The sequence below is a fragment of the Chiloscyllium plagiosum genome, unplaced genomic scaffold (assembly GCF_037043375.1).
Source record: "Chiloscyllium plagiosum isolate Xiang-an unplaced genomic scaffold, Cpla_swu_hap1 HiC_scaffold_15, whole genome shotgun sequence".
NCBI classification, from domain to species: Eukaryota; Metazoa; Chordata; class Chondrichthyes; order Orectolobiformes; family Hemiscylliidae; genus Chiloscyllium; species Chiloscyllium plagiosum.
The window spans coordinates 26,971,240-26,997,675 of NW_028270153.1; the positions used below are offsets into that span (position 1 = coordinate 26,971,240).

The 26,436-nt window shown below is 40.3% G+C and overlaps 1 long non-coding RNA gene across 1 annotated transcript; it reads left to right on the forward strand.

The window, feature by feature from the left end:
• The first annotated feature begins 18,291 nt into the window (after positions 1–18,291).
• On the forward strand, positions 18,292–23,142 carry LOC122560182 (uncharacterized). The gene is made up of 2 exons (XR_006314685.2): positions 18,292–18,770; positions 22,331–23,142. It is a non-coding gene; the product is annotated as an uncharacterized LOC122560182 (long non-coding RNA).
• The last annotated feature ends 3,294 nt before the right edge of the window (positions 23,143–26,436 follow it).

Here is a 26,436-nt window from a genome sequence, read left to right on the forward strand (position 1 = left end):
GAGGTTGTTGACACTGCAGCATGCCACCATGCCCTCTATCTCCTTCCTGCATTCTGACTCATTGTTGTTTGATATCCATTCCACCATGGTGGTGTTGTCAACAAACTTGTAGATGCCATTTGTTTGTAACTTGACAACACAGTCATAGATTTACAGGGAGTACAGTAGGATCTGATAATGCTTCCTTGGGGGGCTCGAGTGGTGTGAGTTATTGTGGAGGAGGTGCAGTTGTCTACCTTCACTGATTGTGGTCTGTGGATCAGAAAGCTGAGGATCCAGTTACTCAGGCCGATGCCAAGACCTAGAATCTATTCTCACACCTAGTCGCTGTTTAAGCACTAGGCCATGCAGTTTACCTGTCCTTAGCTCCATCCTATCTGAACATCCTCCCTAAATCACTGCTCCTCTGGCCCCCATACCCAATGGTAATCCAAAACCTGTCACCACCCTTTAGGAGAACATCAATTGGACAAATCCAATCATGAGCTTTTATTTACAGCCATCAAAAGTGAAAACAAACAAAACCAATGGAGGGGGTGTTGGCTGCCTCTCACAATGCAATCCAAATGCTAGTATCATGCCAATGGCTAATTTGCATTCCGCAATGGTGTCAATCAGATCCTGTCTGGCTTGTGTTGCCTGAAGCAGCTGAGCTGTGTCATGGACAAGGAGAGTTTCCTCCTCCTCACCAGTGTCCTTGTTCTCCTTCTTGGAACACTGCTCCCCTTCAGCCACTGCCTCAGCATCTATCACCTCACCTCATTGTCTCCTCCAATTGTGCAGAGCACAGCAAGCCAGGGATGATATGGTATGCTCTGTCCGGACTATACTGGAGGATTACCCCAGATCCGTCCAAGCAGCAGAATCAAAAGTAGCATTAAATCTGCACTTTACATCAGTCAAGAGGTTGTACAACGGTGTCATGAGTCATGCTGCACTGGGTATCCGTTACCCCGCAGTAACCAGCCCTGTAAGATTGTAAACTGGAACCCTCAAACGCACGAGATATAGGAGAGTATTCCAGGATGTGTGAGTTATTGTATCTGCCAGGATAGTAGGCAGACACTTCCAGGAAGTGGGAACAGTGATCACAAATCACTGGTATGTTATTCAAAAGGAAACCCTCCCGTTGATGAATTCTGCGATGTTGTGATCTGGTCCAGTCAGTGTGCGTGATCAATGGCCCCGTGCACCTGGGAAAGCCAGCTGCGTTTCTGAATCCTACTGCCCAGGCTACAGCAGTGACTTTGCCAAACAAAATGAACCGATGTGACATTGCAAAGATGGTGTTGGACACTATCCTGATACATTTGTGGGAGCACAACTGGGAGATTTGACACAGGTCACTCATCACATCACAGAAGGACCACATTGGATGGAAGTTCAAAGTGTCTGTCACTTCACAGCCTGGGGAGAGGATGGCCTTCCAATGCTGCTGATCTCAGGTCCAACCCTTGCATTTGTCATAAGTCTGCCACAATATCCTGGGACATGTGGAGACTGCATTTGCATTCTGCCTCAGTCAACCCAAGGAAATGGAGTTGGGGCAAAAAAATCTGGTCCTCCTGCAGACCAGATATATCCCGATGGGCCCAAATATTGCAACCTCTTTCTGAACTGGGTGTTCCTTCTCCTCCTGGTTGCTGCTGCTTCGGGGCTTGCTATTCATCATTCTCCTTCTGTATCCAACTTTACTTTCTTAGGAAGACAGCCACAGTGACCAAATCCCATCAGCGGCTGGGAACATGACTCACTGTGGATGCTCCCGATGCTGGGAACATAAGGAGTGAAACAGGTTCTTGGGTATCAGAACAGTCAGTGGTGACATATCCTGCAAATGAGGTTGCACACATTCCTCCAAACAGTGAGACATCCAGTGTCCTGATAACCAAGGCCATAATTCCATCATGCATTGAGCTCCAGCCTCAGTATTCGCATCAACGTGATGAAGGTGCCACCTCATTGAGTAATCAAAACATTACATCAAAAGTGTGTGCCTGTTGTACTCTGACCCCTTTCACATCCCACACACAATCATTCAACTTTCCATTGCGTTCAGTAGACTCCATAACTAAATGATGAAGAAGTGATGCTCTCTACCTCACACAGCACATTTGGAAGTTGTACAGTGATGAAATGCTTCTGGCCAGCATTTGGCCTCTTTTTAAGCCCCTGCTACTACTGTCAGCATCATTGAGCTGCCAACGTTCAATCTGAAAAGACTGTTGGTTCGTGCAATTCTTTGCCCAAAATTGGATTCACTCTGCATATATTACAAATAGACAATGAAATGATGGTAAGTGAAATGTAGCTGGGAGGTTGCAAACTCCTGCTTTATTATTTGCCCCTTCAATATCCGAGCCTCGAGCAGACATTGGCTCCACACTGTTGCTCATTAAACTAACACTGACACCCACCACTCCGGATATTGTCCCAATCATGTTCCAGTTTCATATTGCAACTAGTGAATGGCAAGTGATGGCAAGGAATGCAGCTTATCATGGACATTGTCCCTTTTCCCTTGCAAAGTGTGAGGGCAGAAGCAAGGTGGTGACATTGGTTTAAGAGAAGTGAGGAAGTCAATGCTGAGGGAAGAAACTTCATGATTTTTTCATTTAATGTTGATTCAGTCTATGATATTTCATTATAACATTGCTGATACAATAGGGAAGACATATCCTTTTACTGTTGTGATGTTCAGTATGTCTTTTGAAAGGATTCCACAGTGAGGAATATTTAAATGTGTGATGAGATTAGTCTCATTCATCATTGAACTCAGCCATTACATTGATTTTAAAGCATGGTATTTAAATAATAATTTACTATCATGAAGAACTGATTCTATTATGTTTACTTATTTGATCTGTAAGTAAGGAAAATAAGCTTTCTCTGAAATCAGACTGAGGATCGAACAGAAATACACACTCAGGCAGTAACTCCAATCACAAGACTCCCCAAGTCAACAACTTAAAACAACTTCAACTCTGAGTTTCTCCAACTAATTGTTCTGGACAATTCAACAGTTTATCCTTCTGAATAGTTCATGCTACTGCCATCTCTCTCTCTGCTTTTCACCTTAGTCCATCCATCCCTCTCTCAAACATCCCTCTCTGCCTGAATACACACTCTTTAATCTCTTTCTCAGTTATATTTTAAATAATCAGATTTTATCTGAATATCTTATGCTTTCATTCTGTTCACTAGCCCCATATTTCATGATTCTATTCTCATTCTTAGTTTGTTCAATGGTGACATCTCTGAAAGCTTAAACATGCAAATCAACCTAAATTAGTTCTTGTAGAAAAATTCAATTTGCTCAACATAGATTAGTTTAATGTTACACTTTTCAGCAATACAGTACTATGTTAAGTGAAGAGTTACTCTGTAGAGGAATCAGGGTTGGTTCCAGGACCAAAATAAGAAGGTGCTTTAGTTTTACAAATTGAAGAGTGTTTCAAAATTTGATTAATGTAGAACAATGAGCAGTTATTACAACAATATGTATTATTCCCAATTTAGGATTACATGTCGTGAAACTCAGCAACTCTAAATGAATTTTTTCTTAATGTAATAATCCACTCCGTCTTCCCCTTAACCATCCCTGCAATTCCTGATGCCATTAAAATGAATGAATGTCTGGTGGTGTGTATTAGACTGATGCATGGTAGAATTAGAAGTTTCTGGCCCTTAAAACCATGGGAGGGGTCTGGAGAGGGGTCTGGAACTTGCACTTGATCCACTTTTATTCTTATGTCAGAAACAGAAGCAGGAGCAACAGGCTGCTCATAACTGAGAACCCATTTTAACTATACTGGTCAAATGTAAGTACAATTTATAAAATCAGAGCGGAATGGATTTCACAATTAATACCTAAAAGAAAGCTTTAAACATTACACTACTTTTAACTTTTGGACAACGTCAGGCCAAATGGTCCCCACATCAACCAACATCTGCAAAATATTGAGCAAAATAAGTTCCTCTTCAAAACGTCCTAATCTCCTTTATGCTATCCCAGATATTTGGGATGGATTCAGGATCAGTTTTGGCTGGTGATCAGAAATCCTGTCTACTTCAGTGTCTCTTCAGGAATGTTTGGCCCCTAAATTGGAAAGGAACATGAGGAGCCATGAGATCTATCCCGGTAACAACTTACAGCCTAATAATGATATTGCCAATAGCAACATTCAGCTGGCAAGTTAAATTGAAATGCTGCATACACCTTTTCAGCAGTGTTGCGTTCAATGATTTTTAGTCAGTTAAATCTTCAAATTAAAATGGAAGTTAATTGATTTTGTTTATGCTCTGGAGTCCCTGATGATGCACTTGTTAAGGTGGAAGATGAAGGGACAGTTGCACCGAAGCACTATGTGGCTCAGTTTTATTGAGCAAGACAAAATAGACTTTAATTTGTTCACAATTATTAAAACAATTAACTTTCTATAGAAATAGTAATTAATATTTTTCTACCCATGACTTTTACATATGTTTTTCTCTTCTCCAATTTTTACCAGTGTCACGACATGGGGACAGCAAGCCAGACTGAATCAGCTTTCCAACTGGGAGATCAAGAGAATCCTATGAAGTACTCCAGGGCCTATATCCAAGATGTACAAATTAGAATTCTCTCTGCTGAGTACAAAATTAGTTGATGTCAGCTGGAGAAACAGTAGGGGCATGTCAATTAACTGCAGTCCTACATAACAATAGAAGATTGGCCAGGAATATTTTAGTTGATGTCTATTTGATGATTTATGCACGTGTTAATTCTGTGGAAGGACAAAATCATGCCTGGCTGTGCTGTCCTTCTCAGTTGGATAGCAAGCTGACTTTCACTATGTGAAGTCTATTGCATGAATATTGGCTAGTTAGTTAAGGAACTTGTGTCCAGGAATAGTGGGAGATGAGGGGGTTTATAATCCACTATTTTTTAAACACAGTAAACCAGTAGCAACAAATATCTTGTTTTTTTTGTTTCAGGCAAGTAGCTATTTGAGCTGAAAATGTGTTGCTGGAAAAGCGCAGCAGGTCAGGCAGCATCCAGGGAACAGGAGAATCGACGTTTCGGGCATAAGCCCTTCTTCAGGAATGAGGAAAGTTTGTCCAGCAGGCTAAGATAAAAGGTAGGGAGGAGGGACTTGGGGGAGGGGCGTCGGAAATGTGATAGGTGGAAAGAGGTCAAGGTGAGGGTGATAGGTCAGACTGGGGTGGGGCGGAGAGGTCAGGAAGAAGATTGCAGGTTAGGAAGGCGGTGCTATTTGACTTCAATTAGCTTAAATAAACAAACTAAAAAGGAAGAAGAATGTAATAATTCAGGAAGCCTGACTGGAAAGAAATCTCATGTAATGTTGAACACCAAAATAGAGCCATTACTTGTGGCTAACATAGGCTAGTTTCAACTCAGGACATAGTTCTGCAGACCAATCCCTGGATCTGCTTTATTTTTAATATATTGAGAAGTGCTCTTACATTCAACTGAACGTTTCTTTTATCCATCACCAAATCACTGTAACTTCTTTATTTTTTAACGACTAACCGCCACTAGTAAATCACGCATGTAGCCAATGACATGTTTACATGAAAAACTCTTTATAGACATTGCAACTCATCAAAGGTGAGGGAGGGATAGGGAGAGCAGAAAGGACTAAATAATAACTGAGTTGGAGGGGGAAGTAAAGCACTGAAGATCCTGCAGTGCCCACCTCTCTCTAAAAGCATTGAGAGCATTGATGAACCCTCTCCAATGACACCCGGTCTCGAACATAACTGTGAAAGAGGGGCAGTTGGCAGATATGATCACCTTAAAGTAATTCAATCTTTTCTAACCAACATTCAGAGCCGCTCTGACACACCTCCTTGTGTAGCAGTAGAGAATCTCCCAGAGATCTACAAGAGCTTTTCTGGATCTGCTTTTTTAAAAGATTTATTATACATCAACCGTTTCAAAGATCTGCAACAGGTGGGACTTGAATCTAGGCTTCCTGGCTCAGAGTTTGGGACATTGCACTGTGTCACAAGAGCACTTCTGGATCTGTTTTTTAAATAATTTTACCTACTTTCCTAATCAACCTGTTCAGAAATGTCATTATACACCTCTGGAACAGTTGAGTCTTGAATCCAGGCCTCCCAGTCCAAGGATAGGGACTCTACTACTATACTGCAAGAGGGCTCTGGATCTGCTTTATTCTTGTATATTTTTCTCACCACAAGAGCTCCTCTGGGTCTGCTTTATTTTTTTCTAGCACCACACAGGACCCCGAATCTGCCCCCACCTCTCTCAGCTCAGCTCTTCCTGCCAACCGTCTTCCACTTCCTGTGGGGCGTGGCTGACTTCCTCCCACAATTTGTCTTTCGGTCCAGGGGTAGGAACACTACTACTGCCCCATAAGGCGCCATTACGTATCTGCTTTATAAAGGGGTCAGGTGATGAGTTCCAATTGGACAGGCCAGTGCTTGTTACTCTGACTCTCCAGCATCTGCAGTCCTCACTTTCTTCTCGGCCATTGCTTATTACCAAGGGAATTCATATTTAACAAGTTCCATAAGGAGATTAACTAATGATTCCTCATGGGCCTTAAAGTGGTTAACACAAATAGCCACTTGGTTTCCTTGAGCAGAAGACAATAGAATTTTATGACTTGAAAATATAATAAAAAGTGACAAATATGCACAAAACATAGGCAACGAACTGACAAAGAAGGTGGAATGTGGGTATCTAGTACAGACAGGAAGGTAATGATCATTGTTGTTTATAATGTGAGTGTTTGACTTACGAAAGTGAAACCTGATGTCCAGCTGCTTGGCTGCTGTCCTGCTTCCTACATAACTAAAAGTAACAAATATCTTGGAGACCTGAATAAATCATTGATGTTTTTTCTGAGTTGTGTTTTATCAAATGGAGTCCAGAGTCTGAAGTTGAGAGAGACGTGATGACAGGAGCTTTCTGTCCCCTTGCTTTACTGTATTTCTCCCCATTGTGTATGTTCCCAGTCTACATTGCCTTTTCCAAATTGAACACACTGCAAGTAACCTTTTGTCTCCAACGGGTCAAGTTTTTATTTAAAAATATATGCAAATTTGTTGACACCTCACTGAGCTTCAGTGCTTCTTGGCAAGTTAAAGGCAAGAGGTTTTTGAATATTTCACGCAGGTGGTCTGCACATTAATTGTTAGGTGACCACAGCAGCCACTTTAAGTCAGGAGTACAACATTTAAATCTTTTTTAGTCCTTACAGAAGTCTCATGAATTAAAGTCAAATGATGCAAGATGAAAACTGATCATCCATTTTCACTATGAAACTGGAGGGTAATGAAATTAACACCCAATAAGGAGAGCTCCAACACATTCAGGTGGACAGAAAACTGATGATTTAGAAAAAAAACTCAACGTGGAATTATCAACCTTATCTTATTAATAGCTATACTGAATTCAGGAAAGTGACTATGTGATATGCAAGGAAGCCCATCTGAAGCTGGCTTAACATGACGTTTTTACTGGCATTCAAAATATAAGATGGTCAGCCAGGTCATTTGAGTTCTGCTTCAAAGTCTGAAAGGAAGACCTTTCTACAGTCGTATGTTATAACTGTGATTACAAAAAAAGCAAAGTAATGATATTAATTCAGATATAGATTACAAATCTTTAAATGTAGTTTACCTAGACTAGTTGTGATACTGATTCCTGTCATGCTCAATGGATGCTTAAAGGTCTTTTTACATTCTCTGTGATTTAGAAGCTCTGAGCATTTGGAAACTTGATTCTTGAATGTTTATCCGAGATGAAGAGTTCACCTCTCTATTGACAAGTGTATTATTGGGACACCGCACTTAATTTTGTATCACAAAGAAACTGTTACATCAAGATAAACATAGCAATAGAACCAAGAAAAGTACTTTCAGAATGAGGTAAAATAAGTTAAAGTCAAGTCCTAGGAAGAAATCCTTTGTGCAGGCTGTTGAATACGTGAAGGACAACAAAAAATGCTGGAGTCTAAAATAAAAACAAAATTCCTTAAAATACAGCAGAACACTTGGTATCATATCACACATTCAGAGTCTTCTGCTAACATTTTACATACAATGGATCTGTGAAAGGAAGAGGGATTTTTAATATCTTGGTGTCTCACTAGTAGTTAAAAAGGATCTGAAATAATAGCTAGTTAGGGTGCTAATAACCAGTTTTGATATTTATTCATAGTGTATAATACTTAATTTGTCTCTGTAATTGAAAGAACAAATTATACCCATTCCATTGGAACATTTTTGAACTCAATTTGTCTAAAGGGTCAAAAATAAAACCTCAACTGCTCATCACATTTATTTACCACTTAGATGATGGAATGGAAACACACACACAAATTTGCAATGATACCAGAACTGTAGTCTGAGAACTGGAACCAAAACAAAAATGAAATTTCAGATTGATTATGTAAATAAATTTAACTCCATCTGCTGTGGTTTAATGTAGACAAGTATGTGCCCATCCAATGAACCAATAAAATTGTAATGCAGGATTCTTATTTCATAAAAGCTCTGCCCATATCACAACTGGAGTGCTGTAAGCAGTTCTGGAGGCTACACCTTAGAAAGGATATACCAATTGTGGACAAAGTGCAATAGAGAAACATCTGAGACAGAAAATCACCAGAAAAGATGGGTTTGAAAATTCATTGCAGAGAAGTTCACAGGAATGGAATGTGGTGTTGGCTATAATATAATTAAGTCAATGGGAAAGAAAATTGGGTGGGTGTTTAACTGACCCTCTGATTCTTTATTATCTGCACAGCACTCATGCTAAAATTGAACTTCATTCCCATTCAATGGTGAAACAGTGTAACATTCTTTCTTACTGTATCTATGTGCAAAACAATGAGTTTTGTGAATTAAGTGGATTGAAAATAAAATAAATATTTATACCTATTACATGGGATGTTCATATTTACTTGAGTGGCTTAACAATTCAAATCAAGCTTTGTCCTATCTACCATTAATTTGGCACATATTTGGAAATATTCATGAAGGATACAAAGATGCATATATAGCATTGGCATACATATGAAAGCTGTTAATATCCCATCTTTCCACCACTGGTTTAGTATGGTTAATATGCAGAACACATTACTTCAATTTACCAAGATTAATCACACAGAACTCTCTTCCTATCCCAACCCAACCTGCAATTTATATCAATGACAAAGGAGACATTCACATCAGCATTATACTGATTCAGACACAAATTGTTGTTTCTGCTTTGTCACTGGGTCATGATCCAATATATCTCACCTGAGACAATTGTGAGAAAACAATCAGCACAACGACTGTTGTCTTCAAGCAGAAAGCATAGGACAAGGGGTAGCAGATTTAAAAAAGAGATCAGTTGAAATTTATGGAATTCATTACTCAAGAATGCAGTGAATTCTGGGACATTGAGTAAACTTAAGGAGGAGATAAATGGATATTTAATTAGTAAATTGGCTGAAGGATTATGGAGAGTGAGCAGGAAAGTGGAGTAGAGGCTGAGATGAAATCAACCATGATCATACCAAATGGCAGAGCAGGCTCGAGTGGCTGAATTCCCAAATTCTGCTCCTAGTTCTTACGTTCTTATATCCTCCTCAGGGAAATGAGCCAAGAGTCATAAATGCAAAGGCACCAAATCACACCTGGCCAAATACTGCCCCAACTAGAAACTACAGTCCATTCATGATCATCAAAGTGATGGAAGATGTTGTTGACAGTTCTATTAACCAGCACTTGCTCAACAAAAACCTGCTTATGGATGCCCAAATTGGGTTTCACCAGTTCCACTCAGTAGAACCTCAGTTCAAGTATGGAAAAAAAGAGCTGAACTCAAGAAGATAAGTTAGGTGACTAATTAACCTGTTTAGAGAGATCTTTACATCTCTGGAGTAGGTAGGACTTGAACCCAGGCTTCCTGGCTCAGATGTAGGGGAGCTACCACTGCACCCATCTCTCAGGGTAATGACCTTGACACAATCTTCACTTGTTCCATCAATGACCTTCTTTCCTTTACAACTTCGGTGGTATAGAATGTTTGCTGATGATTATACATTCATGACTCCCGGGTACTGAAGCTGTCTGCATCCAAATGCACTAAAACCTGGACAACATTCAGGCTTGAACTTTTAAGTGGTAGCTAACATTTGTGTCACCCATGAGTCAGGGATTGTGTCTCTCTCAAATGAGAGAAAATCCACCTATCACCCTTTGATATTTATTGACATTAACATTACTGACTAGTCCCAATTACCAGAAACTGAAATGGACCAGACATGGCTATAAAAGCAGTCAGAGGTATGGTATTCTGAGATTAGACATTCTCTTCCTGACTGCTCCAGGCCTGTTTACCATCTTCAAAGCACAAGTCAGGAATATGATGGAATAGCCTCCACTTGCCTGTGTGAGTGCAACTCTAAGCAATACTCAGAAAGAAATTTGACATCATCTAGAAGAAAGCTGCTCACTTGATTGTCATCCCCTTCCACACCTTCAATATTCACTCTCCACATCACTGTCTCCCAGTGGCGGCAGTGACTAGCACTGACAAGATGCACTGCAGCAATTTAACAAAGTTCCTTGAACAGCACCTTCCAAATCCATGATCTCTAACACCAAGAAGGATAAGGGCAGTGACACCTCATGCATGTATTTCTCCAAGCACACATCGTCCTGACATGGAACTAAATCACTGTTCCTTTACTGTGACTATGTCAGATGTGTGGCATTCTGTTCCAAACAGAACCATGAGCATAGCTAAACCAAGTGGACTGCAGTGGTTCAGCAAGGCAGCTACCACCTTCTCAAGTTGACAAGCAGGAGGTTGGAAGAACACAGCAAACCAGGCAGCATCAGGATGTTCTTCAGGATTTAACTTCTGCACCTCCTGATGCTGCCTGGCTTGCTGTGTTCTTCCAGCCTCCTGCCTGTCTACTTTGGATTCTGACATCTACAGTTCTTCTGTTTCCACCACATTCTCAAGGACCCCTATAGCGGATGGGCAATAAATGCAGGCCCAGCCAGTAATCTCATGAATGAATATAAAACAAAAAATATCATTGAGAGGGTGCTAAGTTTCTTTTGTGGATTATGCCCCATGTATCAACTCCAGGGGAAGATAATCAGGCCACTGAAACCCAGATTGGATCTGGATTTCGAACAGCCTGATTACAACATTTGTCATGTGTACATTTATCAAAAACAGCAGAATCTCTCCCTCCTTTTCGCAGGTGATTACTGACCTGTTATGCATTTTCCAGAAACATTTGATCAGCCATAGAAAAGACATCAGTAGAGACGAGTAGGCAGCGCTTGTGTGTCCTGTAGATGAGCCAGAGAAGTCTTCCTCCCTGTTTATCATGTGATTGTAACTCCCTGCCGTTCACCCCTTTTACCAAGCAATAATGTGACACCACAGTCATACAACAGGCTGCACGTTAATGCAAAAGCTGCACAAGAGAAACTGGTGTATTGAGACCAGTCCCATTAGTCTGTGTTTCCTCTGTTCGCATTTGTAATTGAGTTCCTTCTCACCTCTTCAGGGCCCAGCTCTCCTCGGAGCTATTAACCGGGTCAAACAGGCTTGTCCCACTCCCGCAGTTCGCGTAATTGCCTTTTTAAAGTATATTACCGGACTATTTATTATCCTGTCATATTTCGCTCTCAGGGTCTCTGGAGGGAACCAAACTGAATGGAATTGAGAGTTGGCAGCTCCGTCCTCCTGCCAGTCTGGCGAAAGGAAATATCTGTCGGTGTTCAGCCATTTCGAGGGATTGAAACTGGCTTGTTCAAAAGACCGCAAGCTTACTTGCTGTTTTAAATCGACGGATTTTTAAAAATAATTACCAACAGCGCTAACAGTTAGCCTACAGTACGAACGGCAAACATTAGCCGGGGGATGCCGGTCCGTTCTCATTGGCTGAAAGTGGTTTTTGAGTTTAACAAAAACCGACTGCTCAGTCACCAACTGCTGTCCCAACATAAACTCGCCCTCATCAACAATACAACCGGGAAACTTGGTGATAAACACTGCCACATTCCTGTGTTGGCTAAATTTGAAAACCATACTTTGCATGCAAAGGGTTTTCTAGTAACTGCACAGCTCAATCTGATTATTTTTGTTCGTTTCTCCCGACAGAAGTTTGGAGATTGTCTTCCAGCTGATTTAAAATGTAGGGTCATAAAATATTGCCGTCCCCCCTCATTTCGTATCAGCTGAAGTTTATAAAAAGACTGATTGAATAGACCAGGCGGTGAATCAGGGAGTAACAAAGCCAACAGTGAGTGCGGGAGGAGAGTGTGGGGCATTACATCACACAGGGCAGGAGGACAAGCTGACAATCCCAGTGCCCTGCTTCCAATGTGACATGTTAAGTGATGAGATGGGTAAGTAGGTGAATTAAAAACAAATTCTCGCAAACAAACCATTCCAAAAGGCTTAGCAGCAGGTTTGAGATTTTTCTCCACTTTCTCCAAAGATTTGGAATAATGTAGCACTTTTCACAATTAAGACATACCAAAGATTCATGCATCCAGCGGGACCATCACTTCTGTGACATTGACGACTCAGCAGCCAATTTGCTCTCAGCAAGCTCCCACTAACGACAACATAATAAAGACCAATACCCACAGTTTGGTACAATGAAATCTGGAATTAATAGGCTCGTTTTCAAACAAATTATATGAAAGGTTATACTTTAAAAACAGAATGCTAGGAATACTCAGTTAGTTCGCATCTATGGGAAAATAACACTAACCATTCAGATCATTGGTTGATTGTCAGAACTCACAAAGGTTGCCTAACCATCTGACTTACTCTGACTTGTAGTTATTCCTGCCTCCAGATCTGCTGTTAGGATAAGTCATGTTTGCTTGTCTTGTACCATTCTTACATATCCACTGTGGCTCATCTGCAATTGCTGCTTGACATGAATTGTCTAACTTTCCAAAGCCAGCCCGCCATTTTCCTGCCTCATACCAACTAGATAATATATTGGCATTTGTTTTGCACTACTGCACGTTTCAGAGTTATCTTTGCTCTTGCAATTTCAATGTACCTCTTGATTTGTCTTTCGGCTGGTATATGTACTCATTAGCATACGTTTTAGCAAACATTTCAAAGGTCTCTATTTTCTATTTACTTTGAGTATTTGCAGCATTTTCTGTTTTTAGTTCAGATTTCCTGTGGATGCAGTATTTTGTTACAATATTAAAGGTGCATTAATACTCCAAGTTTAGTGTTGGTGCGAATCAGTGATTTGGAGAATAATTGAGAAGCTGAGGCCTTACCTGACAGATGCATCACTGACTAAAACTCCCTCCTAAATCTACCTCCAGGTAATCTTGGTCCACTGCCACATTATGTTAACCTCTGCAACACTGGCTATTCTGCATGATGATGACTGTCATTTCATTTGGAATTAAGAGTAAAAATCAATTCAAGCAACATGACTAAACAAATATATGTATGAACACATAGATGTGAGTAATTGATACAGTGTAATTAGTATTCGACAAAGGAATGTTTAAAAAACAACTAATGCCAGAGTACTTCTGGTGAGGGTTGTGTTTTGGCGTCCCACTGATGGTGGAATTAGGATTTTTTCACATGCTGTCATGAAAGGGTTAAAGCTGATAATGTGTTGCTGGAAAAGCGCAGCAGATCAGGCAGCATGCAAGGAGCAGGAGAATCGAGGTTTCAGGCATGAGCCCTTCTTCAGGAACGAGGAAAGTGTGTCCAGCAGGCTAAGATAAAAGGTAGGGAGGAGGGACTTGGGGGAGGGGCGTTGGAAATGCAATAGGTGGAAGGAGGTCAAGGTGAGGGTGATAGGCCGGAGTGGGGGTGAGGGCGGAGAGGTCAGGAAGAAGATTGCAGGTTAGGAAGGCGGTGCTGAGTTCGAGAGGTTTGACTGAGACAAGGTGGGGGGAGGGGAAATGAGGAAACTGGAGAAATCTGAGTTCACCCCTTGTGGTTGGAGGATTCCTAGGCGGAAGATGAGGCACTCTTCCTCCAGCCGTCGTGTTGCAATGGTCTGGCGATGGAGGAGTCTGAGGACCTGCATGTCCTTGGTGGAGTGGGAGGGGGAATTGAAGTGTTGAGCCACCAGGTGGTTGGGTTGGTTGGTCCGGGTATCCCAGAGGTGTTCCACTCCCTCCGTGACTCCCTCGTCAGGTCCACACCCCCCACCAACCCAACCTCCACTCCCAGCACCTTCCCCTGCAACCACAAGAAATGCAAAACTTGTGCTCACACCTCCCCCCTTACTTCCCTCCAAGGCCCCAAGGGATCCTTCCATATCCACCACAAATTCACCTGCACCTCCACACACATCGTTTACTGCATCCGCTGCACCCGATGTGGCCTCCTCTATATTGGGGAGACAGGCCGCCTACTTGCGGAACGTTTCAGAGAACACCTTTGGGACAGCCGGACCAACCAACCCAACCACCCCGTTGCTCAATACTTCAACTCCCCCTCCCACTCCACCAAGGACATGCAGGTCCTTGGACTCCTCCATCGCCAGACCATAGCAACACGATGGCTGGAGGAAGAGCACCTCATCTTCCGCCTAGGAACCCTCCAACCACAAGGGATGAACTCAGATTTCTCCAGTTTCCTCATTTCCCCTCCCCCACCTTGTCTTAGTCCCAACCCTCGAACTCAGCATCACCTTCCTAACCTGCAATCTTCTTCCTGACCTCTCCGCCCCCACCCCCACTCCGGCCTATCACCCTCACCTTGACCTCCTTCCATCGACCCTCCCCCAAGTCCCTCCTCCCTACCTTTTATCTTAGCCTGCTGGACACACTTTCTGTGCTTACTTACTTGCTTAAAAGTCCCTGATAGCTTTGATAAGAACATTACCATCAATGCTGTCCAATCAATCAAAACTTAATTCATGAGGTGGTATCAATATATTGAATAAATAGACACAAACTGTTAAAGGGACACCAATCAAAAACATTCTCTGCAGATGCTGCCTGTGCTATTGATTGTCCCCAGTATTTTTCAAATTTGTATATTTGGGTTTAAATAAACATGATAAGATTATAATAGTGCCTGAAAATACTGCGGTGGTAGAATTACACAACAACTTTAGTTTTGCAGTAAATGTATATTGATATTCAAATGAATATTTAAAGATGGATTCACTCCAGCAAACTCATTTCCAAAGGTCAGCACTGGAAAAAGGTATTAGTGAAAACCTTGCTGCATCCAAGATTTCATAGCTAAAATACAGATATCACAAGCAAGGTGAAGGTAATTTTCTGAAATTTGAGGTGAAGCATAGTATGGCAAAGCTCATTTCTAGATCATCAATGTGTCAGAGACACAAGAATGTCAATTGGGTTTCATGTGAATTTTAAAATTCAGAAGGTTTGGAAGGACCCACATAAATAAGGCAACACTGACATATTATTTTGTAAAATAATATATGATAGACGCCACATTAGGATTTTTGGTACACTTGCCTTTATTGATCAGTGCATTGAGTATAGGAGTTGAGATGTCATGTTGTGGCTGTACAGGACATTGGTTAAGCCACTTTTAGAATACTGCATTCAGTTCTGGTATCCTTGCTATAGGAAAGAAGTTGTTAAACTCGAAAGGGTGCAGAAAAGATTTACAAGGATGTTGACGGGGTTGGAAGTTTTGAGTGATATGGAGAGGCTATATAGGCTGGGGCTGTTTTCTCTGGAGTGTCAGAGACTGAGGGGTGGCCTAATAGAGGTTAATACAATCATGAGGGGCATGGATAGATTGAATAACCAAGGTCTTTTCCCCAGAGTAGGAGAGTCCAAAACTAGAGGGCATAGGTTTAAGGTGAAAGGGGAAAGATATTAAAGGGATCTGGGGGCAACGTTTTCACACAGAAGGTGGTGCATGTGTGGAATGAGCTGTCAGAGGAAATGGTGGTGGCTGGTACAATTACAACATTTGAAAGGCATCTGTATGGGTATATGAATAGGAATGGTTTAGAAGGATATAGGCCAAATGTTGGCAAATGCGACCAGATTAATTTAGGATATCTGTTTGGCATGGACCAGTAGAATTGAAGGGTCTGTTTCCATGCTGTACAACTCTATGACTATATGTGATCAAACGATTAGTCAGAGAGATAGGTTTTAAGAATTGTCTGTAGAAATGTATAGTGAGGGAATTTAAAAGCTTGGAGTATCGGCAATTTGAGACATGGCTACCAACATTGCAGCTGTAAGTGTAATTGCACAAGAGGTTAGAATTAAGTAGACACAGATTTGTGAGGACTGTGGGGCTGGGGGAGATTTTAGAGATAGAAAGAGGGGAAAGATCTGAAAGCATGCATGGAGGGAGCTTAGCATTCAGTTTGATTTGTGATATACAAATATAACTTTGGATTTAAAACTTGCAGCACCGCATTTACCCTAAATAACAGCTGAAGGTCCGTGTTAGATTCCTTTGTCCATCCAAAGTCTCACAAAGACACATGTGAAAGCAAACTCCAACCGGATTTCGGTTGCAAGTTAGTGGGTTCTCCACAAGTATTCCAATTATTTCTCAGCGAGACACAACACTCGACTAATATCGCATAACTACTCAAACGACTAGGTCCTTGCGTTTGGCAACAGTAAGGATCAAATACACATCCTGTCACACGATGCATGGGGGAATGGAGAATGAACCTAATTCCGCTACACTCAGGTTTTTCCAGGACAAATAAAGAGAAGCGTCGCCAGTGCTATATTTAACCATCTGGCCCAGTTACTCCACCAGACGCTAGCAAATCTTGCGACCGCAGCTTGACAATAACTGCGACATTTGGACCTTACACGGTTTGTGCACAGACTCATTTCTGGGTCTTGCAGAGAGCTGCAGTATCCAGTGACCTTGGTAAACGAGCCCTGACTGACTGCATGTTGGTGCCGGCAAAGCGCTCTGTCTCTGGGCGCTGATGATTTCATTAACCGCTCACGTTGCTATTAAAAGCTTTTTTTTTCATCCTTCACCAAGTAGCTTCCAGCCAGATGCGGCGGCAAAGTCATTGCTTCACTTTAGCTGCGGCTGGACAGGGCGATAACATCAGCAAACATGACCCTGACTTGCTACATAGAGATGAGTTCCCCCACAAGCCTTTTTCAGTCTTGCCCCTCACTACACCCTCATTCAAGTTTAACACACGACCCATCAGCTTTCCCAAACAATAAAAAAACTAAACAATGCTTCCACGCGCAAAATGTGCTTTCGATTGATGGTCCCCTGTTTCTGTTTCCAGGAATTTGGACTTGGATTCACCGTTCGTGAAATGGACCGAGGAACACACCAGGTTTCAGTGTAATGTACCTTACACGAATTGCCTGATTGCCAGACAGGGTTGGCACGCTGAATTGCTCACTAGAGGTGTAAGAATATCACTGGTACATTAGGGTCCATTTCCAACGCACGGGTGGCTGTCAGGCAGGATCTATACAGCACGAAATACAATCAGCGTTGCTGAAAATGAGCAAGTGAGCTCCATGTCCGGCTATAGTGTAAGTGCTGTCCCTCACCTGTGTCAGAAAGGGAGCAACTTATCTCGCCCCACCTAGCACACAGGGTGCGACCGCAAATTCAAGGTGTTTCACAGAATAAGAACAGAAATTCAGCCGGTCCGGCAGCATCTGCGGAGACAGAAAATTCCCGGAGAAGTTCATTGGACTCGAAACGTGAATTCTATTTCTCTCTCCACAGATGTTGCAAAACATGCTGAGTTTGACCCCCCAGCGCTTTCAGTTTTTATATTTCGGATCTCCAGCATCTGCGGTGTTTTGCTATTATTCAAGGGTCTGGCGGATTCCTTAAATATTATAAACTTATTTTAAAAAACGACATTCAATTTGCTGCACAATTTAGACTGCACATTCCATGTGTGTAGTATCTGAACGATTACAAGATGACGGACTGAGAGAAGAGTTTTGAATCTCTGCGTAAACCGCGCACACACACAATCACTTTCAGGAGGGAGTCTTATACACACTTAATATGTGCAACATTCCAATTTCAATCAGGCGGTGTGAACTGTGTAAAACTGTCCTGAACATTTTTATTCAGATTTAGATTCATTGAATGAAAGTGGGAACTTTCATTCAATGTTCAGATTCTATGCTGTGATCCATACTCTTCCATCCTTTCAAAACCTCTCTCTCGGTATTGAATTAAGCAAGGTGTGAGAATTAAACCACGGTTTCCAAAGGTGGAAGGTCAGAACCTTAAAATATCTTAACATTTCTTTCATTTCAGTTTTGGAAGCAAGAGCTCCTCATCCCGATCCTACACTGAGGCTTCTACCTTTGGTTTCCGTTCAGCGCAATGATAGAATCAGTCACTTGCCAAGCCCAGCCCTTGTAATTTAAGGAAACGTTCAGCTGAGGCTTCCAATGACAGTATTGGCTAAGAAGTCTAAACCCGTAAGATTGGACAAGGCACCTGTGGGAGATCACGGAATCTTTCTCTGATGATTACTATCGTTTATTCAGAAGTCTCAAGGCGACGAGCTAAAGCCGATCTCTGAATACAGAGATGTGTGTTTCACATCAGTGTTTTATTTACACTTACAGCTAAAGCAATTCAGTGTCTTTGTCTATATCTGGCAGCGCGCCTTGGATCCCCAGCTAATACATCTAAAAACCAGTGCCTTCTTGGACAGTGTCTTCCGCAGAATGGGCTAATGTTGATTGACAGTCACAGTTAAAACTGTGTGAAGAGAAGAAAACATGCAATTTAAATTGACACAATGCAAGTAGGTATCACAATAAACTTCGATGATTCGGCGTTAGGATCGTATTAAAACTAATCTCACTGTTGACCAACATTAGACTACCAAACTCTCAGCCTTTATTGTCATTACTTGTCTGGCTTTTGCAGACCAGCCTCTTTAAAAGTGATCATTTTGTCAGTTGGTCAGAGTGGCGGCTCTGAAATTAATGGTTTCTTATTGTTTGTAAGTGCAATAAGCTTGGAAGATGTGCTGGAGAAGGGTAACGTAGCAAAATAGAAAGTCCACTACTTATGAAGAGTTTTACACATCGCGATAAAGCAAGATGTGTTTAATGTAGTTAAAACGTAAATATTTTTCGTGGAAGCAGTTGTACTGTTTGACAAGTTAACGCATTGCACACCAAAGGATTGCGGAACTACCTCTCAAAGCCTGAAACTGAGAATTAGTTTTCCTAACAGTTTAGCGCGTACTTAGGCGAGGGGTTGCAACCCCGTGTGAAGGATGAAGGTTTACGGAGCCGTTTCCATCGCTTTCAGTCAGATTCTAAAGATGGTGATATCACCTGAAAAAAAAAATTGGCTTCCAGTTACAGTGGATTAATGACAGGTAACGTCAAATTTACTTTAGCATAAAGCGATGTCTCAACAGTTTGGAGCGAGTTTAGTTCCGGGATAAATACAGCTTTACCAGAATTTCGCGACAGAACGCATTCCAAAAGTGATGAATAATGCTTCCTGTTCAAGTTCCATTTCTTATTTCAATTCGTATAGAATAAATCTCTCATCATAAAATGCGCATTGTTCTTGCTGATTTTTTTTTAAAATTTGTGATATATTTTTCTCATGTCTGCTACACCTCTGCAACATTGAGGATATTCTCTTCGTAAGGAGCATTTCAAAGCAATTGATCCACTGAATTGTTACCAGCTAGATTCCATGTAAGGATGCCATTAGACTGTGTGAGGATAACAATTATAAAGCAAGTTAACAATAATCTGCAGTATTAAGAACTGTTATGTACCCATATGTATCAGTGCATGCATGAATGCGCCCATTAAGGGAATTCAGCTTTTGTGGGATAAACCGAAGTATAACTTAGGTCTGCTGGCTTGCATGTTTTAAACAGGTACAGTACTGATTTAAACCTGTGAACTAGTGCTATACAATCTATTATTTAATGGATTAGCCACCTAGAAACATGATAATTCAAACAAATATAGTGCTCAAATATTTAGTGATGTGTGCAAATGTTGAATTTTTGCTCAACTTGCAACCTTACTAATTACTGTAACAGTATATGAAACACAAATCAAAAGCAATGTTGAACTGATTTCATTTAGCAAATTTATTTCTGTATTTTTAGTAAATGCTATTACTGAGTATTATTTTTGTATTTTCCATCAAATGGGGCACATCTATCACAATGCCAACTTTATTAATGTCAACAATGGGGCTAAATGAAGATCATCCTACTTTATTAAGTATTAGAATGCAATACTTGAACTATTCGTTGCAAAGAAGCATATGCAATTTGGGTGAGATGCTGGGGTGACAAGGTGATATAGCACATTGTCAGAAAAGAAGTGTGATTTACCATTATTGTAATTGTGACAAACTAAGCAGGCTGTTTTCTTATCAGACAGGCAGCAGATTCACTGTTATCTGTGAAGGAGTGAAGATTATTAACATTTTGATTGTTTGACTGTTGCAAAGAATTATTTGAATTTTGAAAAAGAACAGATCTTCATAAGTTCATTTTCGTCATGATTGAGTACATATTTGCCAGAAGTTTGGAAAAAGCTAATGATATGTCTATGAGGGTAGTATTTTTAAGGACTTGTTAGATGTAGCTATCATAAATACTAACATATTTTTAAACATTTAACCCAACTTGCAACTATAATATGAAATGGTACTTTGACTATTTTTAAGCTTCCAGTATTTCATTTATCTGTAAATGAGTGTGGAGTACAGATTTAACATGCATGTAATGGTTGATCATAATGGTATTTTAAGAAACAGGGAATGTAGTAGGCACTTATGTACTCTTAGCAGGCCACTTACCATACTGCAGGGTTAATTATCAGTCAATCCTGAATCCTACACATTGGGGATTATGCACAGCATTTTTTAAAATGACTCTACAAGTACTAGAACTCCACTGTGGGTGAAAATCTGCAATGGGCAAAGTTGAACATTAAATGAAACCTTTGGAACTTACATAAAAGTGACCCAAATGATTTTTTAAGGGAGTAAGGTTATCAGGCATAGCCCATAAAGCACCCCATAGATATTTTGTTCCATTATAGAGAGACAATTGTTTTTGTACAGCTTGGAGGGCAACATTCCACAAGCACTGAGGGTCTATGGGGCTCCATGAACTACCATAATCAAACTGGGATGTTGTTGGTTTGATTTTGCACTGCACTGTCATCATCAAGCCAAATTAACTAACTAAACCCCCTTATGATATTACCCTTCCCCCACAACCTTACCCTTTGATGGAGGAAGGTAACCCCTGATTGTGCAAAGTAGTAGTTAAATCTGGATGGATCTCAGAAATACTGAATTCTAGAATATCTATTTGGAGGGCCTGATTATGGATCTGGAAGACATTGGCCAATTTAATAAAGATCATGGAAATAAAGCATGATATCACTATAAAGTAAGACAATGCAACCACAAAAGTTTATATAGTACCTTTAACATGATTTTAAAAACATCCCAAATTGTTTTAGAGGAATGAATTAAACAATTCTTAATCTGCATCACAGAAAGAATCAGTATGATATTTGAATAGATACTTAGATAAACAGATAGTTTTATGGAGCATCTTCAAGTAGGAAATGGCAGTTGAAGTGATGAAGAGGCTTACTGTGAGCAGGGGTTGGGAGGGGGTTTGTTGTGGAGGTCTAGAGTTTAAGATGGAGTAATTAAAAGTTTGGATGGTCGAGACCAGAATTAAAAGAATGCTAACATTCAAGGGTGTCCTGTTTGAGGATATTACAAAGATAAAGAAAGTCAACCTCTTGAAGAAGTTGAAAGCATGGATGAGATTTTTAAAGTTGGGGTGTTGCTTAACATAGAGCAAATATAGGCCACAATTATGGGGTGCTGTATGAACAGGACAAAATATATAAGAACACAATAAAAGGTTGTTGTTGCAAAGATATAAATATAAAAGTTCCTAAAGACACACAGAAGTGTGAGCAAGGATATAATTTGAAAAAGTACAGAATGGCAAACACAATGGTTGGTAAATGACATTAACTGTGTCCTGATAGAAGAGAGAATGTATTGATGAGAACACTTTCAATTAACAAAATCACAGTATCCTGAAGTTATAAAACTGTAACAGGATGGTGCAATGTTCAACAAATTGGTACATATATTAAACTTAAGCAAATGAGAAACATATCACAGATTTGTTCAAAGTGGTAAGTGGATTGAAAGTTAGAGGAGAGTACAGAACAATGTAAGTTATGTAAGTCTAGAACATATTTACAGGTTTTACCGAGTACATAAACTATGTTAGTACAATACAAAAATACAAGTGCTTAATATGTTCTGTTCTCTTTACAGGATGTGAAGATAATATGTTGGCCATGGTTGAAGTGCCCCACACAACAGTTATCATCCCAATTTGAAGCAGACACCACCAGAACTGCAAACATTACAAAACTGACAAGAAATGATGTTGATTTTAAAAATTATCAGCACAGATACTGGGAGTGTTGGGGATACAAAGTTATGATGAGGAGTTCCTTAAATGAGATTGGAATATAGGTGTGCATGTGTGTGTGTGTGTTGGGGGAGGGGTGGGGATGTCGGTGTGGGTTGAGGTGAAAGGTGCATGCTATGCATTGGGGAAGCAGGGATAATTCTTACATATTGCACCTGGTTTGTGTTGACTGCATAAATATAGTTAGCTTGATCTATCAGAAGAACAGTAGTGACTTGATAGGTCAGCTGGAATTATTGCTTACTGAGACATAATGTTATGTCATACATAATTTAAAGTAACAAAATAAACCTGCTTTATTATAATCTGCTATTAACAAATGAAAACACCTATATTGTCTGTCAATAGCTTAGCTTTAGCATCACATTATTAGTAGTACCTCTTTGCTTATGGAGAATTGGAGTTGAAGCTCCCATATTATCATGAGTAATTACAAGTTTAAACATAATTGATTAGAAGAAAACTTGAAACATCTGTAACCTCATAGATGTACAATTCTTTCAAAAACCATTTTGCTATACAATTGTTCATCCAAGTATCTCTTTCAACTTGAGAAATGCTGATCAGCATGTAAACCAATGAAAATTCATAACAAAAGACCTAAAGAAATGTGGCCAACAAGTCAATAAAACAAATAAACTGCTGATATACATTCAGTCTGTCATCATTCACTCAGTCAAAAATATTGAGAATGTCTAGATTTGAAAACCTGGAAGATTAATCAGATATAAAAGTTGACAACATTGGTAACTCATTCCATAGGTAGTAGCGTGATGGTTGATTATCCCTGTAATTGTTGATGAATGAACTGACTTAATTTGAAGAAAGGCATTGGGAGTCATCACTAATGTGCTCACCAGTACTTATCCCTCAACGAACATCACATGAAACAGGTTATTTGCCCTCAAAACAATACAATTTTCTGGTGTTTGGTATGCACAGACTGGCTGCTATACTTCCTGTACTCAACAACGACGATACTTTGAAGATACTTCCTTGTCTGTAAATCACTTTGAGAATCCAAGGTGATTGTCAGAAATGCTATATATTACAAACCATTCATTCTTTTTACAACTTAACTATTGTCAGCTTTTATTATGTTGTGCCCACTGTCTCGGTAAGTGCAGGCAACATTTTTTTGTGTGTGCATCACCTGTGTTTACCTCAACTTCCATTATGATGCATATATCTAAACTGCTATACCATGCTCTTACACTCCAGATTCACAGCTTCCACGTAGAATCATAGAGTGATAGAGATATACAACACAGAAACAAACCCATCAGTCCAACCCATCCATGCCGACCAGATATCCCAACCCAATCTAGTCCCACCTACCAGCACCTGGCCCATATCCCTCCAAACCCTTCCTCTTCACACACCCATCCAAATGCCTTTTAAATGTTGCAATTGTACTAGCCTCCACCACTTCCTCTCGCAGCTCATTCCATACATGTACCACCCTCTGTGTGAAAACGTTGACCCTTAGATCTCTTTCATATCTTTCACCTCTCACCCTAAACCAAGCCCTATAGTTCTGGACTCCCCAACCCAGGGAAAATACTTTGTCTATTTATCCTTATCCATGCCATTCATGATTTAATAAACCTCTATAAGGTCGCCCATCAGCCTCCGATTCTCCAGGGAAAAAAAAACCCAGCCTATTCAACCTCTCCCTATAGCTCGAATCCTCCAACTCTGGCAACATCGTTGTAAATCCTTTCTGAACCCTTTCAAGTTTCACAACATCCTTCCGATACGATGGACACCAGAATTGCACACAATTTTTCAATAGTGGCCTAACCAATATCCTGTACAGCTGCCACATGACCTCCCACGTCCTGTACTCAATATTCTGACCAATAAAGGAAAGCATCCCAAACAACTTCCTCACTATCCCATCTCCCTGCGACTCCATGTTCAAGGAGCTATGAATCTGCACTCCCTGATAATCCCATTCCTTTCCCATTTCATTCTGTAATTGCAAAATTCTGCTAGATCTTATTATTGATATATTAAAAAAACAAACATGGAAGCAAAAAACATGCCTTTTCTTACTATTGACCAACTTCAGTTTCTTTGTTGCTGAATCAGGGTAATGTTGCTTATATCTGAGTGAAACTTCCTTAAAATTCATATTTACATTTTTGGATTTTCTGTTGTTTTTAATTATGAAATTTGGCTTTAACTGTTCAGGTTAGCATATTTGTTTTCCATTTTTAATTATCCTTGACAAATCAAGGAGTCACATTTTTGCAATACCTGTGGTGTAGGCACACTCACAGCGCTACCTTTCCGCACCTGTTTGATACTCATAACAGAAAGCAGTTCAGAATCGACCCCAGTGCAAATGGTCTGAAGTCACATGAAGGGTAAGATTTTTTTTCTTTCTAACTGGTATTATTAAACAGGATGTGGATCACAATACTCCAGTTGCTTTATAGTCGCCATTATTGCTTAATTAATTAACTAATTAACGTTAAATCTTATCAGGTAGCATGATGCGATTTGAATTCGTTCCTTCTCCGCATTATTCCGGTCTCTGGATTGCTAATGCAATGACAGCAGCAGCATCACATTACTCCGTTAAATTCAAGTTAGTGTCATTCGAGTGACGGAGAGCGACATCACGTCCCACGAGTGAATTTAAAAAAAAACAGTAATTATGGGACAGAAGGTTATTCAGTTCATTGACTTCATGCGGATAAACCTAGAGAAGAATGTCTGTCCCACCGTGTAACCAATATTCTTTTCTAAACTACACAACAGTGGGATATTTCCAAGGATGTCATTTTAATGCAAACATGGAATAGTACGGAGTGAACATGAAGCCTGCTTTCATTTGGAATCATTCAGATGAACTTACCCACAAATCTATTTTATTTGTCTTCACGCTGCACTTCATCGGGTCTCAACTCGCAAGTTGGTTGTCATAGCTACAGTTACTCGGTCCAGTAGTTTATTGCTTTTGGAAGCAAGTTCGCCAAACTTTTTCTTACATTGTACGGATGCTTTCGAGTTAATGTGTTGGAAACCACTTTGTATCAATGATGCATTAAGTTACAGTTACCATCCCATTCTGCACAGGCAGGCAAGTTAAAACTCACTGATACCAAACAAAAATGCTTGGTGTCAAGAAAAGTAGTTATTTTTCCATTACGAATGGCCCGTTGGTTTACCTACCTAACTATGGTCATCACACTGTCAAAAATGTGATGCAAGGGCCTGTCTGATGTCACATGGATTTGAAAGAACAGAAATAAACGCTGAACCATTCTTCCGTGCCCAATAAAACTGTAATCTCAGAAGCTGCATGCTGCCCGATGACATTTGTAAATCAGGTAAGCTGCCAAGAAAGTATTCGTCTGGAACTTAGATTCTGGCAACAAGGGCGGAAATATTAATCTACCTTCACCCGGAGAGCAGCTTTCACAAATTAAAGTCTAGGATATAATCTGAAGACATTGAAATCTCTCTCGTTTTAGGTCAGCTGGCTAACATTATTTATCTGCACAAAGCAACAACTTTTTTTTGCGGCATTTATATAATGAACAAATATCGCTTCTAAATGCTCGGGTTTGCAATAATAAAAAAAATGCTCAGAGAAGCAATTTCAACGCTTTTGTTTTAACATCAACGTCAGAAAATAGACAGTATTGTTACAACACTGTATAATCACAGTTTATTTACGGTTAAACATGCACTTTACGTAGACTAACTTCCAACCTTTGAAATTCTATCAATTGACAATATACTACAACAATTCGAAATTTTTAAATGATTTTATATCTGAAAAACCCTGCGTTTGCGAAGAAAATTCTGTAGTTCACTGTCAATGAGTTAGCCAGTTTTCTAGAGTATCCGAATATGTTTAAATCGGTCCTTGCAATTCACTGCACATCCGAAATAAGGCGATCACTCCTGATTGAAGGAATTCGCCACATCT